The 13,298-nt window shown below is 33.9% G+C and overlaps 1 pseudogene; it reads left to right on the top strand.

The window, feature by feature from the left end:
* The first annotated feature begins 9,466 nt into the window (after positions 1-9,466).
* LOC122118581 lies at positions 9,467-9,566 on the top strand (annotated as a pseudogene).
* Positions 9,567-13,298: the final 3,732 nt, after the last annotated feature.

Below are 13,298 nucleotides of genomic sequence, written 5' to 3' on the forward strand. Positions count from 1 at the left end.
GAACTTTGTCATTCCTCTATTTTCCATTCCTCTCCTGGGATCAGTTTTCACATCCAGTTACCGTTACTTCCAGTAACAATCGATGGTGTTGTTTGAGGTATAATAAATGTTTTCTGGCTTCACTGAAATAACACAAGGACACCTTTGGACATGAGGTAACACGTGTTTCAGAAAAAACTTAGTAAAGAGAAAATATGAAATTTATATTGCTTATAAATATATTATCCATGAGTATATTGAGTTCAAACTTTTTATGGTCTCTGTAAATTAAAGTGAATTGTAAATGGGAAGAAGGTTCTCAGATCATTTTTTTTGTGAGTGTATGTACAGCACATTATTTCCCAAGTGTATATGAGTTAACAGTAAGGGAAACTATAGCAATAATAGGAGAAAGAGACGTTCTGTGTTAAAGTATATGGTTTCAGTACACTATAGAAGACTCTACAAATAAGACAACATTGAAACAATAAAGCCAAGTCCAGTGTGTAGATTTATGGGAGTGATATAGAGAAAGCATTACTCCTAGGTGGAACACGAAGTATGAGGCCACTCCTCTTCTAAATCACACTTGCTAATGACACAACTCTGTAGAAAGTAGAATGGAAGTATAATTCTGGTTCCAATGCACGTCAGATATAAGAGCATGGACTTAACTGGAAAAAAATCCATCTTGAGAGAACAGGGCTTATACTAGCAATGAACTGCTGGCTAAGATGATATTTCTTTTTCTTTCCTTATATATTTATTGTTGGTGGTGGTGGTCTTGGCACTTGAACTCTGGGCCTGGGCACTGTTCCTCTGCTATTCAGCTCAAGGCTAATGCTCTACCACTTGATCCACAGTGCCACTTCCAGTTTTCTTGTAGTTAATTGCAGAAAAGTGTCTCCGGAACTTTCTTACCCTGGCTGGCTTTGAACCCCAATCCTCAGATCTCACCACCACTCAGCTTACGATCACATTTCTAACAGTGTACATTCAGGATATGTAATGGGTATATTAATCTGTCTTTATTTGAATTCTTGAGTTAAAAACCTGGGCTACAGCATAGACTTTACACTCACAAAAATGTTTATAGCTTAAAAGTTGATACTCCTGGAGAATTAAAACCTAAGAATGTAAAGGAGTCTGGGAAGTTCAGTTTGCAACCAGCTAGGGTAGAACAGTCTTTGCAACAGTACCTATAATTGAGGAGCCAAAAGCTGGGTTGGAAGAATGGCTCAGGTGATGGAATACCAGTCATGAGCAAGATTGATGAATAAGAGCTTGAGGCTTTTACGTACATATATACAAACATACACATACACACAGAGGCACTTATATGTGCATACACAAATACACAAATGAAACGACTCTCATAATATGTAGAAAAATTACAAAACAATAGAAAATATGTCCTGAGTAAGACTAGAATCATGTGATAATTTTTAATATTAGAAAGTCTTAAAGTTACTTTTTTCAAAAGTGTTTGAGAATATTACATAGGTAGGGACCAGAGATAGTAAGAGAGTCAAGTAATCATTATTAAAGGTATCATATCCATTGAGGAATGAATCAGAGACCCCGCAGGTGCATCTGAAAATGTTCATATCCTGTGTCAAATGTTAGAAAATGTTTGAAAATAGTACAGGAACAGCCTGAGCAGTGTAGTGGGTAATATCACTGGAGAAATTCAGAATTGCTAATCTGTATCTAGATTAAATAAAATAAGAAACTATGGCAGGGCAATGTGATATAAGCCTAGAATTCTAGCACTCAGACTAAAACAGAAGATTAGAGAGTGGATTTACATAGTGATACCTTCCCTGGAGCAGGTAGTATAATTTTGTCTTAATAAAACAAACCAAACAAGAAAGGAATACACAGTTGGAAGGCTGGGCTAATTTTGTCATTTTTTGATAAGTCAAGTTTCTTATTGAAATGCAACACATATATAATTCTCACTTGTGTTTTAAATTCTCTCTCCATTACAGAACATTCCTAGATGCAAAATGACTCATGATTACCTTCCAAAATTTGAGAAAGTAAGTAAACATCATTCTGTTGGATTCCAAAGAAATGATGAAGGATTACAAAAGCTTAAGACTGGAGAAATAGCAAAGTTTGTCTAATGTAGGAATTTGTAAATGTTGCTAAATTAGAATTGAGATTTAAAATAAATATTTTGGTTTTGTTTGTAATTTCATATTCTATTGGATACTACAAAATTCTTTCTTTTTTTGTCAGTTGTGTGGCCTGAACTCTGGGGCTGCACACTGTCCCTCAGCTCTTCAGCTCAAAGCTAGTGCTCTACCACTTGAGCCACAGCACCACTTCCGGGTTTTTACACTTATGTGGTGCGGAGGAATCGAACCCAGGGCCTCATGCCTGTAAGGCAAGCAGTCTACCACTGAGCCATCTTCCCAGCCCCAAAATTATTTTTAAGTAGACGGTTTAATAGACAAATTCACAAATGATTCTTGCAGTCTACTTGCCTAGAATTTTCTTTCAAGAGAGATATAATTAGAAATTAGTTAATAAATAATTCCCACAATTCATGTATAAAATGTTAATGTGAATAATGTAGACAGAGTTGCCAAGAAATGCATGATATTAATTTATAAATTTATCAAAAGCAATTTTTTGAGGCTTTGGTATAACATAGTATGAGGAGAATAATTGTGTGACATCTTCTTTCTTCTACCTATGTAACACAGGAAACAATTCCCTTAATTACGTGCCTCTGTATACAACGAGAAAAATGCTAGGTTGGGGGTTTGTTTTCATTTTTGTTTTTGTTTTATTGGTTTGTCCTAGTGCTTGAACTCTGTGTCTGGACACTGTCTCTGAGCTTGTTTATGCTCAAGGCTTGTTCCCTACCACTTCAATCTCAGTGCCACTTGTGTCTGGCTTTTGCTGAGAAGTTTATTGGAGATAAGCATCTAAGGAACCTTCCTGCCTGGGCTTGCTTTGAACTGTAACATTTCGCTCTTAGCATCCTGAGTATCTATGATAGTTAAAAAAGTATTAATATAAGTAATATTTGCAAATGGTCTGATCTAAAGAATACTAGGGGGGGGAAATGTTGCAACCCAGTTTATTGTGGTGTTCTTTCCAGAACATGGAGGGCATCACATTAGCAGACGTGTAGTATTTTTTTCACAACGAAGATAAGCTATTCGTGTTGTTAATTAAGGGAACTTTGAGGTGCACCCTACACCTTGGAAACTGTTGGGCTAGGATGACTTTATGGCATAAGTCTTCGGATTGATGGTCACAGAAATAATAGCTTACTCTGATAAATAATTGCTTACTCTTGAAGAATTAATTATTACAGATGCTTCATAGTTTTATGCTTTACCGGAATGTGGCTATTTTTCTGTTTACTTCTCAATCTGCAGCAACCCATTGGAATATGAATCTATTGCAGAATTACATAATATGCAAACAGGTATTCTTTTGAAGCTCTCAGGTAGGAATGTTCAGAATTTGAAAATGAGTAGTTATTAGTCATAGGAATTTTGAAGAACACATATATTCTGTCCTCTTAACAACTTATTTACTTTTAAAAGTTATGGGTTTCCATTGAATGAAACTGTTTACTGTTTTAGTATGAGAAAGTGTAAATTTATTCTTTTTTCAAAATATTGGCAAGTATATTGTGAAAATATTGTCTAGTTGGATAACATTCAAGTTGATGGCCCTCTGATTAAAAAGGGGTAATTAATTCAAATTGAATGCCAAATAGTATTGATTTTTAAAAGTTACTAAAAATAATAATATTTACTATGCCAATATAGTGAAATTTTATTTCATGTAGCTTATTTATTTAATTTAATTTTCTTGTCAAAGCTATGTACAGTGGAGTTACAGTAATTGTAAGGTAGTGAATACATAATGTTTCAAACTTGTTATCATCTTTCTTATTTTTCTCACAGTTTTCCTTCACCACAATACCCCTCGCAAGTTGTAATGTACATTTTCATCATATTGTCTTGTGAGCATTGCTATTGCATTGGTTTGCCCTTTGTCCTGTTTCTCACCATTTTGTTCTTCCTATTCCCTTCCCTAATTAAGGTAAATGTATACCAATACACAGGGTATCAAAATCAAATACAGCAGGGAATAAACCACAGGGAAAAATGTCAAAAGAAAACAGAAATCACATAGCACATTAAAAACAACAACCGCAAATAAAAATCTCTGTTTCCATATCTTGGATTTCATTTTGCTTAGCATCAGCATATATGGTCATATATATAACATAACAAAGGCCCTGGAAAATAATAGTTGCATGGACACGATATCATGAAAACAACATGTTAACTGTTTAATATGGTAAAGATGGAATTAGGATTGGTGAATTCGTGATTCTGTTAAAGGAATTTCAAAAGAGTTTTAAAGTTATGACAGGTAAATTTTAATTGTTCAATCTTTTAAAAACTTAGCCTATTTAAAAAAATTTTAAATTGCCTGGGAGAATAGGCTTTCATGCAAAGAAATCCATGGAGACTTAGCTGAGAGGGAGCAATGTGGGTGAAGATGGCTCTTTTTCACACTAAAAAAAACAAACCTCACAAACCTGCTATAAATCCTGTAGGTTACCTTGAGAATTGTCCTTACCCAAAAAATATACTCTTACTGTGTAAAACAAAGTTGTAGTGGAATTTAAATTCAAAGTTCTTTTAAAAAAAGATATCAAAATTGTGATTTGACCTTTACTTACTAAACAGTAATTCTCTGAAAAAGATAATTGGGGTCAAACTATTTAGGGCGAAAGTGCCCTCCACAATGAAAGAAGATATTGGATTTACACTTTTCTGCTTATAATACTTTCCACAATGTCTTTGCATGTAAAGCACTGAAACACAGAAAAAATCTGATTGGATACTTCAAACGAATTATTTCACATTTCTAAGTGGCTCAAAAATATAATATCATTATTAACAAGAGACTGTGAAGACTTCTCTTATTACATAAGCCAAAAAGTTTTGGGATCAGAAAAGAAGAGCAAATGGAAAACGTAAGAAAACAGTGTTCTTAAAAGCCCTAGCTAAGCATATTAGCTTCAGCAGTGGAGGGAGGCCAAAACTTTTTAAAATAGATTGTCCTAATATTTTTGCTACATAAAGTGGTTTTACAGAGCCTATGTGGCTCACTTCAATGCACACTAGATCGAATGAAGACATAAAAATAAGTTCCACATCCAAATAAAATAGTTTTAAAAGAGAAACCATGAAGACGTAGCAGTGGGGGAGGCCTTATAGTCCTTCCACTTCACTAGACTTTAACCCAAGAAGCTGTGATTAATTGGAAATCAGGTAAGAGCTAAGAGGAGGACATAGAAATAGGACATAGAAGTATTGTCCTTTGTAACAGACACTGTCATCCAAGGTATCGGTGATTTAACTCTATTCTTCCCCATACATCTTGTTAAGCAAATGCAAGACCAAGAGAAAAATAATCTATTGAAGTAAATTTGCAAAGAATAACTTCACTGTTCCTGATATGGTATCTAACGAGAGTCTTAAGTGAGAAGATAAAAGTGGAGTATTCTTCGGTTTCCTCTAAGCATCTTGTTAGCAAACTATATCTTTGAGGTTAGAAGTAATTGAAACAAAAAGTGGTGGAGTACTTATTTTTGTGGGCACTTTAGACATAAGAAGACTTTCAAGATAAAAGAAAAAAAGTATAGCTAAATATTTGTGATCACAGCTTCTTGGACTGGTTCTTTGGAGACAACGTTTTACATGAGAGTTTGTTCTCATTATCATAGATGTTGGGTTTTTGTGGCAACCAAATGCAAGAGGGAAGTTTAATGGATTCGCTTGGACAAGTAAACAGCGTAATAGAAAAAATGGCAAATAATCTTTAGTGAATTACTTTGACCGATTACTTTGCCAGAACAAAGAAGGAAAGATATAATTCAAAATCACTTGACTGAAAAGTATGAAAAAGAGTAGTAAAGAGAGAAGAGAGAAAACATAGAGGACTGTTTTCTCTCCAACGGAGTAATGAGTTTTGATCTTGTTTCTTCCATTCTATATTCACCAGCTATCAAATGTATCTCAGGACTGGAATATCCAGTTCAGACAAAGAAATCTCCCATTAGAAAATATTTGCTGCAGATGTAAGTGATTTATAACCTTAGACAATCTATTTAAATCTGTTCAAAATTCTCTCCTACCCCAAACTGCCCTCTTTGAACAGTTGGTTTGCTTTTCCCATACTGCCCTTGATTAACTATTTAAAATTTTGAGAGGTCATATTCATACTCTCTAGAGGTTGCTGTTTGGTTGTGATTTTTGTGTGTTTGGTTTTTGTTGTGTTTTTAACTAAATTTCAAAATGTTGTGCAATTGTGTTACAATTAAATATGTCCATGTAATTGTCCAATGCTCCTGGATCAGAGTCACTCCTTCTATCATTCTCAACCAATCCCTTCTCCAAGATTTATTTCAGATTTACCACTTCCTTTGTCACATGTGTACATTGAGTATTCTAGTTGTACTTGCCACTTTTTCATTTTTCATTCATTCTATGTTTTTACTAATATTCTTCTCTGGTCTCAACTTTTTGATAGTCATTCTGTTAAACTGTCTGTTCATACTTTGACAGGTTTATATACATTCTATGGCATTTCTATCCTGCATATACTTGAAGTGATATCAGCTTATATTTCCATAATTAATTCATCTGCAATAACAATTTGCAAGACTGATGTCGTGAAGCACCTATACATGATTTTATTCTCATCCATTTGGAAGATTAATATTTAGTCAACAAGAAAGTTTAAAAATGGCTTAGAATGTTTTCCTAACTACCAGTTTTTATAAATGGCTTTGTACAATGGTTTGTGATTATTTTATTTTACATGGGATAATATTCTCTACTATGTATAACTTTTGGGAAAAGAAGAAAACTAAAATTTATTACTCTGGAGGAATATGATAGAAATAGAAGACAGATTTTATGTTTGTCACATCTCTGATGAGTACCCATATTCAAGACTTAAAGTCATATTTCTTAAGGAAAACATCAAACAACATGATAAGGCAACTATTCGTGATCTTTTAAAATGTACCTTATTATTTGATGAAATTTACTTTATTAGCTAAAGTTTAGGCTTGAAATATGGAAGGCTGATCTATATAACACATTTCTGGAAGGCATCTACTGAACAACACAAATGGTGGGGGCTACTATTTCTATAATTTAAGGAATAGTTGAACCTGTTTGGTGTTAGTGCTGGATAATAAATCAACTCTATTTTAACTTGCTCCTTCCACTTGAAAAACTTGTAATGTTACTAAGTATCATCTAATCGTCAAATGTTATTTTGGCGAATGTGCCTTTAAAATGTTTATTTGAGGCGCTGGGAAGGTGGCTCTGTGGTAAAGCACTTGCTTGCATGCATGAGGTCCTGTGTTCAATTCCCCAGCATCACATGACCAAAAAGAAAAAAATCTGGAAGTGTGCTGTGGCTCAAGTGGTAGAGTGCTAGTCTTAAGCTGAAGAGCTGAGGGACAGCGCCCAGGCTCAGAGATCAGGCCCCACGCCCGGACCCCCTAAAAAATTATTTGAATAGGAATATATTTTCAGGAGATTAAATATAGGTTACCATTGGTTTGAGAATGACAACCCTTTTATACTACATAACCAAGTTTTACTGAAGTACCAGTGTTTTGAAGCACTAAGGATCTTCTCAATTAATGTTTTTCTGAATTATATTTGACTACTAAGTCAAGTTTTCCTAGCCTTGGTAGAAAAATTATGGATCTATCCTTCCAGGAACTATTTTTTGGCCTACTTATACTGGACTGAAATCTTTCATTAATCATTAGGAGAGGGGTATTAAAAATATTCTTGTGACATTTGTGATCTTGTTCACTAATATGGGCTGGTCATCTGTAAATTGAAAGTGTGAATTACAGAAGTTTCTCTCAGATTTTGTGATCTCATCTTTCATTTTAAGTTGCCTTGCATTTCACAATTGCTTACTGCTAAATCCTATGTAATTGGGGCCCTGCATTATTATAGGAAATGAGAAGTTGAGATGAGTCTTCAATTACTTTCTGTTGGCATGTGGCATGGGCCTAGGTATGAGGACTTGCCCTTGTTATCTGATGATACAGATAACTGGGACCTGGGATCCTAGGACGCGTGGGTCCTGTAGAAGAATAATACCTTTTGGACATCATATCAGCAAAATTTGGGTATGATCAGAAATATGGAGAAAACCATTCTGGGTCCAGCGAGTTAAAACAATATACAGAGCAGCAGAGTAAAATCCCTTACATATTAAAGGAAAACAACATTTTTTTTGCCATGTGAATTCAGGAGTCTAAGAACACTTAGAAGGTATAACAAGTTTATATCGAAGACATTGCATTGATACTTCTTATATTCTAATATATATTCTAAACTTAATTATTTATATTCCAATCTATTTATTGTAATAAATATCAATTTATTTGTCAAATTATCGATTAATTCTAGTAAGTTTCATTGTGTGAAACATAAAATTAGCACATATAAATATAAAATATATAACTATATGTAATATAAGGAATGTTTTTCATTGTTCTGTTGTGGTTAGGGTATCAAAGGCAACTCTGTTTTACAGTATTATTCCATTATCTCTACCTCAGAGTTTGGTAGAGTTAGACCTAAAGCTTTACCATTTGTAGATTTACAGCCTAGAGGCAAGAGGAAACACTGAGATTAAAACATTACCAATTTAAGGCCTAATATCAAGGAAAAAATATGGACTTCTCCTGGAGCTATGGAAATATTTGGTGATAGAAATTCAGTAGTGTAAGTTCCTGCCTGGTTGGATGGTAGACAGGTCAGGACATTAGGTAATCATGCATAAGAACAATTTTTTCACCTTTTTGGCTTTAGCTACTTTTGAAATGGTAGGTATAATAAACAATTATATTTTGATAAAATACTTTCTAGTCAGAACTGTTTATTTCTCCATGATCCCTTGTAACTAAGATTAGTTTTTTTCCAGTAAGATAATCTTTGCTGTCAGGGTAAGATATTCTGGTTGGTCTGTTACTACATGGAAGAAGGGTAAAGGGCCAGTAGACATTTGTGCCAGTAAGACCTCATTTGGGAAATTTTAAGTTGCAAAATTTTAGAAGTAGCTCTTCAGCAAGGCTTACTTTGAATCCATTAGCTCCACAAAGCTAACTCAGTTGATAAATAAGTACTTGAAAAGCCATATCTTTGAATCTAGCTATAAAGGCTTCAAAGTATGATGAAATTTAAAATGAAAAAGACTTAAAATAGTCATTGGCAAAATAATTGCAAGTGTGAGCAATCTACCGAACAATATATTTTTTCCACTATACACAGAGTTTCAGAGAAATAAGATCCATAGCATTGTTAGTAACAATAAGGTTTCCTTGTTACAAATAGGCAACCAAGGATATATGCCTGTATAAAGATTGCATCATTAACTACTTAAATTCACAGGATACTACATGCTTCGGCAGCACGTATACATAAATTACAACAATATAGAGATTAACATGCCACTTGGACAGGGATGATCTGAAAATATGCGAAGTATTCCATATTTTTCATTCTTCAGATGCAAGAAATGAAAAACAGTTATTAAAAAGTTGATTACAAAAATACAAGTGTAACAACACATGCGATTCATATAATTAAAAGTTAGTTTGGCATCAGTGTATTACATCTTCACCTTAGAAAGGTCTTTACATAGCATAACTTTACAAAACTTTGAAATTAGATAACATTTTAATTTTATCCCAAAGAAATAAAATACTATAAGGACCTAGGAGAAAAAAGAATCTTAAACTGTTTTTATATGGAATGCAATCTGTAAGGACACATTTATTAATGAATTTATATAATATATAACAATGTAGTATTCAAAGTATTATATCTAGGAAAGAATGAAATAGATTATGGACATCTTACAAACAAAATACAGAATATGTTAAAATATACTTTCTTCAGACAAGCACCAGAAATATCTTTAGTTTCTGTACTACTCATTTCAACAGATACGTTAAAATTATTTCTGATTTAAAAAATCACAAGCTCTACAGAAATCATAATAGATGTACACAAACAACTCTTGAATATATTTTGAAATCAAAGTCAGGCAATTCATTTGGAAGAATACCATGGAATCCATGAATTTTTAAAGTAAGATATTGCTGTTGCTTTGTATTGTGAAAATATTTTGTACAGAGACAAAGGATGGACTGGCATTTTTGAAATTTAAGTAACTTAACCAAATCATTAAAACGTAGGAGAACAATTTGTACAGCCTTTCACAACTTCAAAGAGGTAGTCATACATACTTATCTTTTGGCAGTATCAAATGCAGTTTCTTCCAAGTTGTTCTTCAGACATGGTTTAATATAATGGTTCAACAGAAGGAGATCAAACGTATCTTTGCTGTTTCTATTCCCAGCAGCAAGATGCAAGGGGGTCAAGAGGCCTTTAGTTTAGACACTGGTATCTGCATCATGATGAAGTAATAAAGAAGCCACACTGGTATTATTCCACGTACAAGCACTGTGCAGGTGTGTCCAGCCATTCACAGTTATTGCATGAATATCTGCCTCGAGCCACCAACTCATGGACAATGTCTCAGTGTCAACTGTAGGCTTCCTGATGAAGAGCGGTATACTCATCTTCATCCCTAGTATTCACACGAGTGGCCTTTTTGGAAAGATTTCTCCACACTGTAGCAAGCCGATTAATTTAGGCAGCCCAAAGAAGAAATTTGCTTGGATCCTTCTCCATTTTTTTTTTTTTTTTGCAAATGATACCATTCCTCACTTTTTCATCTTGTTCCTTGTCTTCATCAGAATTGCCTAACCAGAGACTTTGAGTACCAGTTGGAATGAGGTGTCCATGCATTTCCCCAATAGTTCACATTGGTTGAACTAGTCAGAAAAAACTGGTGAATTTTCTGCATCTTTTTTTTCACCATGATTTGTTTTCTCTTTTTCCATTTTTACTATTCTAAATATTCTAACTGGAGAGTAGAGAATTGATAGAAAGCAGAGGAAAGATTTTCCTCCGTATTAAAAGGTACAGACTGAAAATGAGGACGAGTGGTGTCTTCATGTGCAGCTTATTCTAGGAATGAGAAAATAGGAAATAATACCTTCTATGTAAATGATTTGAGAAATGGCAGAGCAGAAAGTGAAATGATGCAACCAAAAATATAAAAGCAAAATAAATTAGGATAATTATGGAGCAATCATATTATCTATGAGAACCTTGAAAGAGAGAGAGGAAGAGAGAGACATGTGTAATGCACTAACTAGCCACAATATCCATGCCTCTGATCAATTTATAGAGCAAACAATTTTATTTTTAAAAGAGATGGAAATAGAATTTATAGTGTGTCTCTTTATGATGTGCAAAGTTATGTATTGATATACATTGCATTGATCACTTTTCTGTTACTGTGAGGAAAATACCTGCAAAGAACATTTCTGAGGAGGAAACTATTATATTGACTCATGGTTTAAGAGAACACAGTTTAAGAAAAAGTGTCTCCATTGTTTTTAATTATATATTTATTATCTTAAATAATTGTACAAGGGAATTTCCATTCCACAAATCAGTTTTTATGTACAATGGATCTTTACATAACTTCCCCACACCCTTCCAAATCTCACCCCAGTTTAATTTTTTCTACTTTCATACTATCTGTATTGAATATTATGCCTTCACTCTCTTACTCCATAACTCTTTTTAATCCTTCCCTTTGAATTTTCCTCATAACTTAAGTGATAGTTTCCTGGTATTCATTTTGTTGGATTAAAAATTCAATTTTATAAGAAAATACACCTTTTAAATTCTCCTCTGCAAATAGCATGCTTTGGTTAATATTGCTGTGAAAACTTGTATAAAGTTCTATCTTCCAAATATGAGACAGAACATGGGTCCTTTGTGTGTGTGTCTCTGACTTAGTTTACTTAACATATTTTTAGATCTATCCATTTCTTTGCAAATAATGTAACAATCTTCATAATGGATGGGTGCAATACAATTGTGTATATGTGCCACACTTTCTCTAACCATCCTTCTGCCAAAGGGCATCTGGGCTGTTTCCATCAGTTTTCTACGGTGAATAGTGCAGCAGTGAACATGGTCGTGAAAGTGATTTTACTGTAACCTTTTGGAAGAATTCATCACTATCTTTCTGGGAACAATCTTCTAGCCAATTTTCCAGAATAAGCACATCCCTCTCTTCATCTCCATTAGAACGTATTGCAAATCCTCAAAAACACACTACCCCCTACAGGTCACAATAAGCTAAAACCACACGGTGCCCATATTTTTTCAATACTTTTTTTCATAATTGTACATATTATTTAGTGAGAAACTTCTATGTACTTTTCTAATGTGGGAATGAGGGACATGACAATAGTGTAAAGGTAAGAAATATGCAATTTAATTAGCTATTATATTTAAAATCATTTTCAGCTCTAACTCATAGCCTCACTTACTATTATTTTAATCTTTATTTGATTACTTCATCTATCCTCTAACTTATAACAGGTGAGTTAAATACAAAGGCAGAAACTGTGGTTTGATTTTGACACTCATGTGTGAGGATGCACAATATGGGTAAATAGATTAATTGGATTTAATAGCTATTATCCATTTTGTTCAAATACAGATGATTTTGCCAAACTGATTCTCACAATTCATATTACATTCAACAACAAGAAACGTGTGACAATTCCCTTTGTTTTGCTCCTTATTAACTTTTGTTTCCATTTTATTTTATTTTTATTTATTTATTTTTCATCTGTCGTGGGGCTTGAACATGGATCTGGGTGCTTTCCCTCAGCTCTTCAGCTCAAGGCGAGCACTCTACCACTTGGGCCAAGGTGCCACTTCCGGTTTTTGAGTGGTTTATTGGAGATAAGAATCTCTCAGACTTCCTTTTCTGTCTGCTTTGACTTGCAATCTTCAGATCTCAGCCTCCTGAGTAGCTAGGATTACAGGCATGAGCCAACGGCACCCGGCTACCATTTTATTTTATAATGTAGGATGATTTCACAAATCTATTGTAGATACAAAAATATGCTAAAATATTTCTATCCGTATGCATTGATATGTACATACACACATATATTACACAGGTTATAAAGATAATTTATAACTTCTGTAACTGCACAATTTACTAAATTATTAAAATCATTGATGGCTCATGGCTGGAATCCTGGTTACTCAGGAGGCTGAGATCTGACGATTGTGGTTTGAAGCCATCCTGGGCAGGAAAGTCCATGATCCTCTTATCTCCAAACAACC

The sequence above is a fragment of the Dipodomys spectabilis genome, unplaced genomic scaffold (assembly GCF_019054845.1).
Source record: "Dipodomys spectabilis isolate Male_0828 unplaced genomic scaffold, ASM1905484v1 ptg000155l, whole genome shotgun sequence".
Classification (NCBI taxonomy): domain Eukaryota; kingdom Metazoa; phylum Chordata; class Mammalia; order Rodentia; family Heteromyidae; genus Dipodomys; species Dipodomys spectabilis.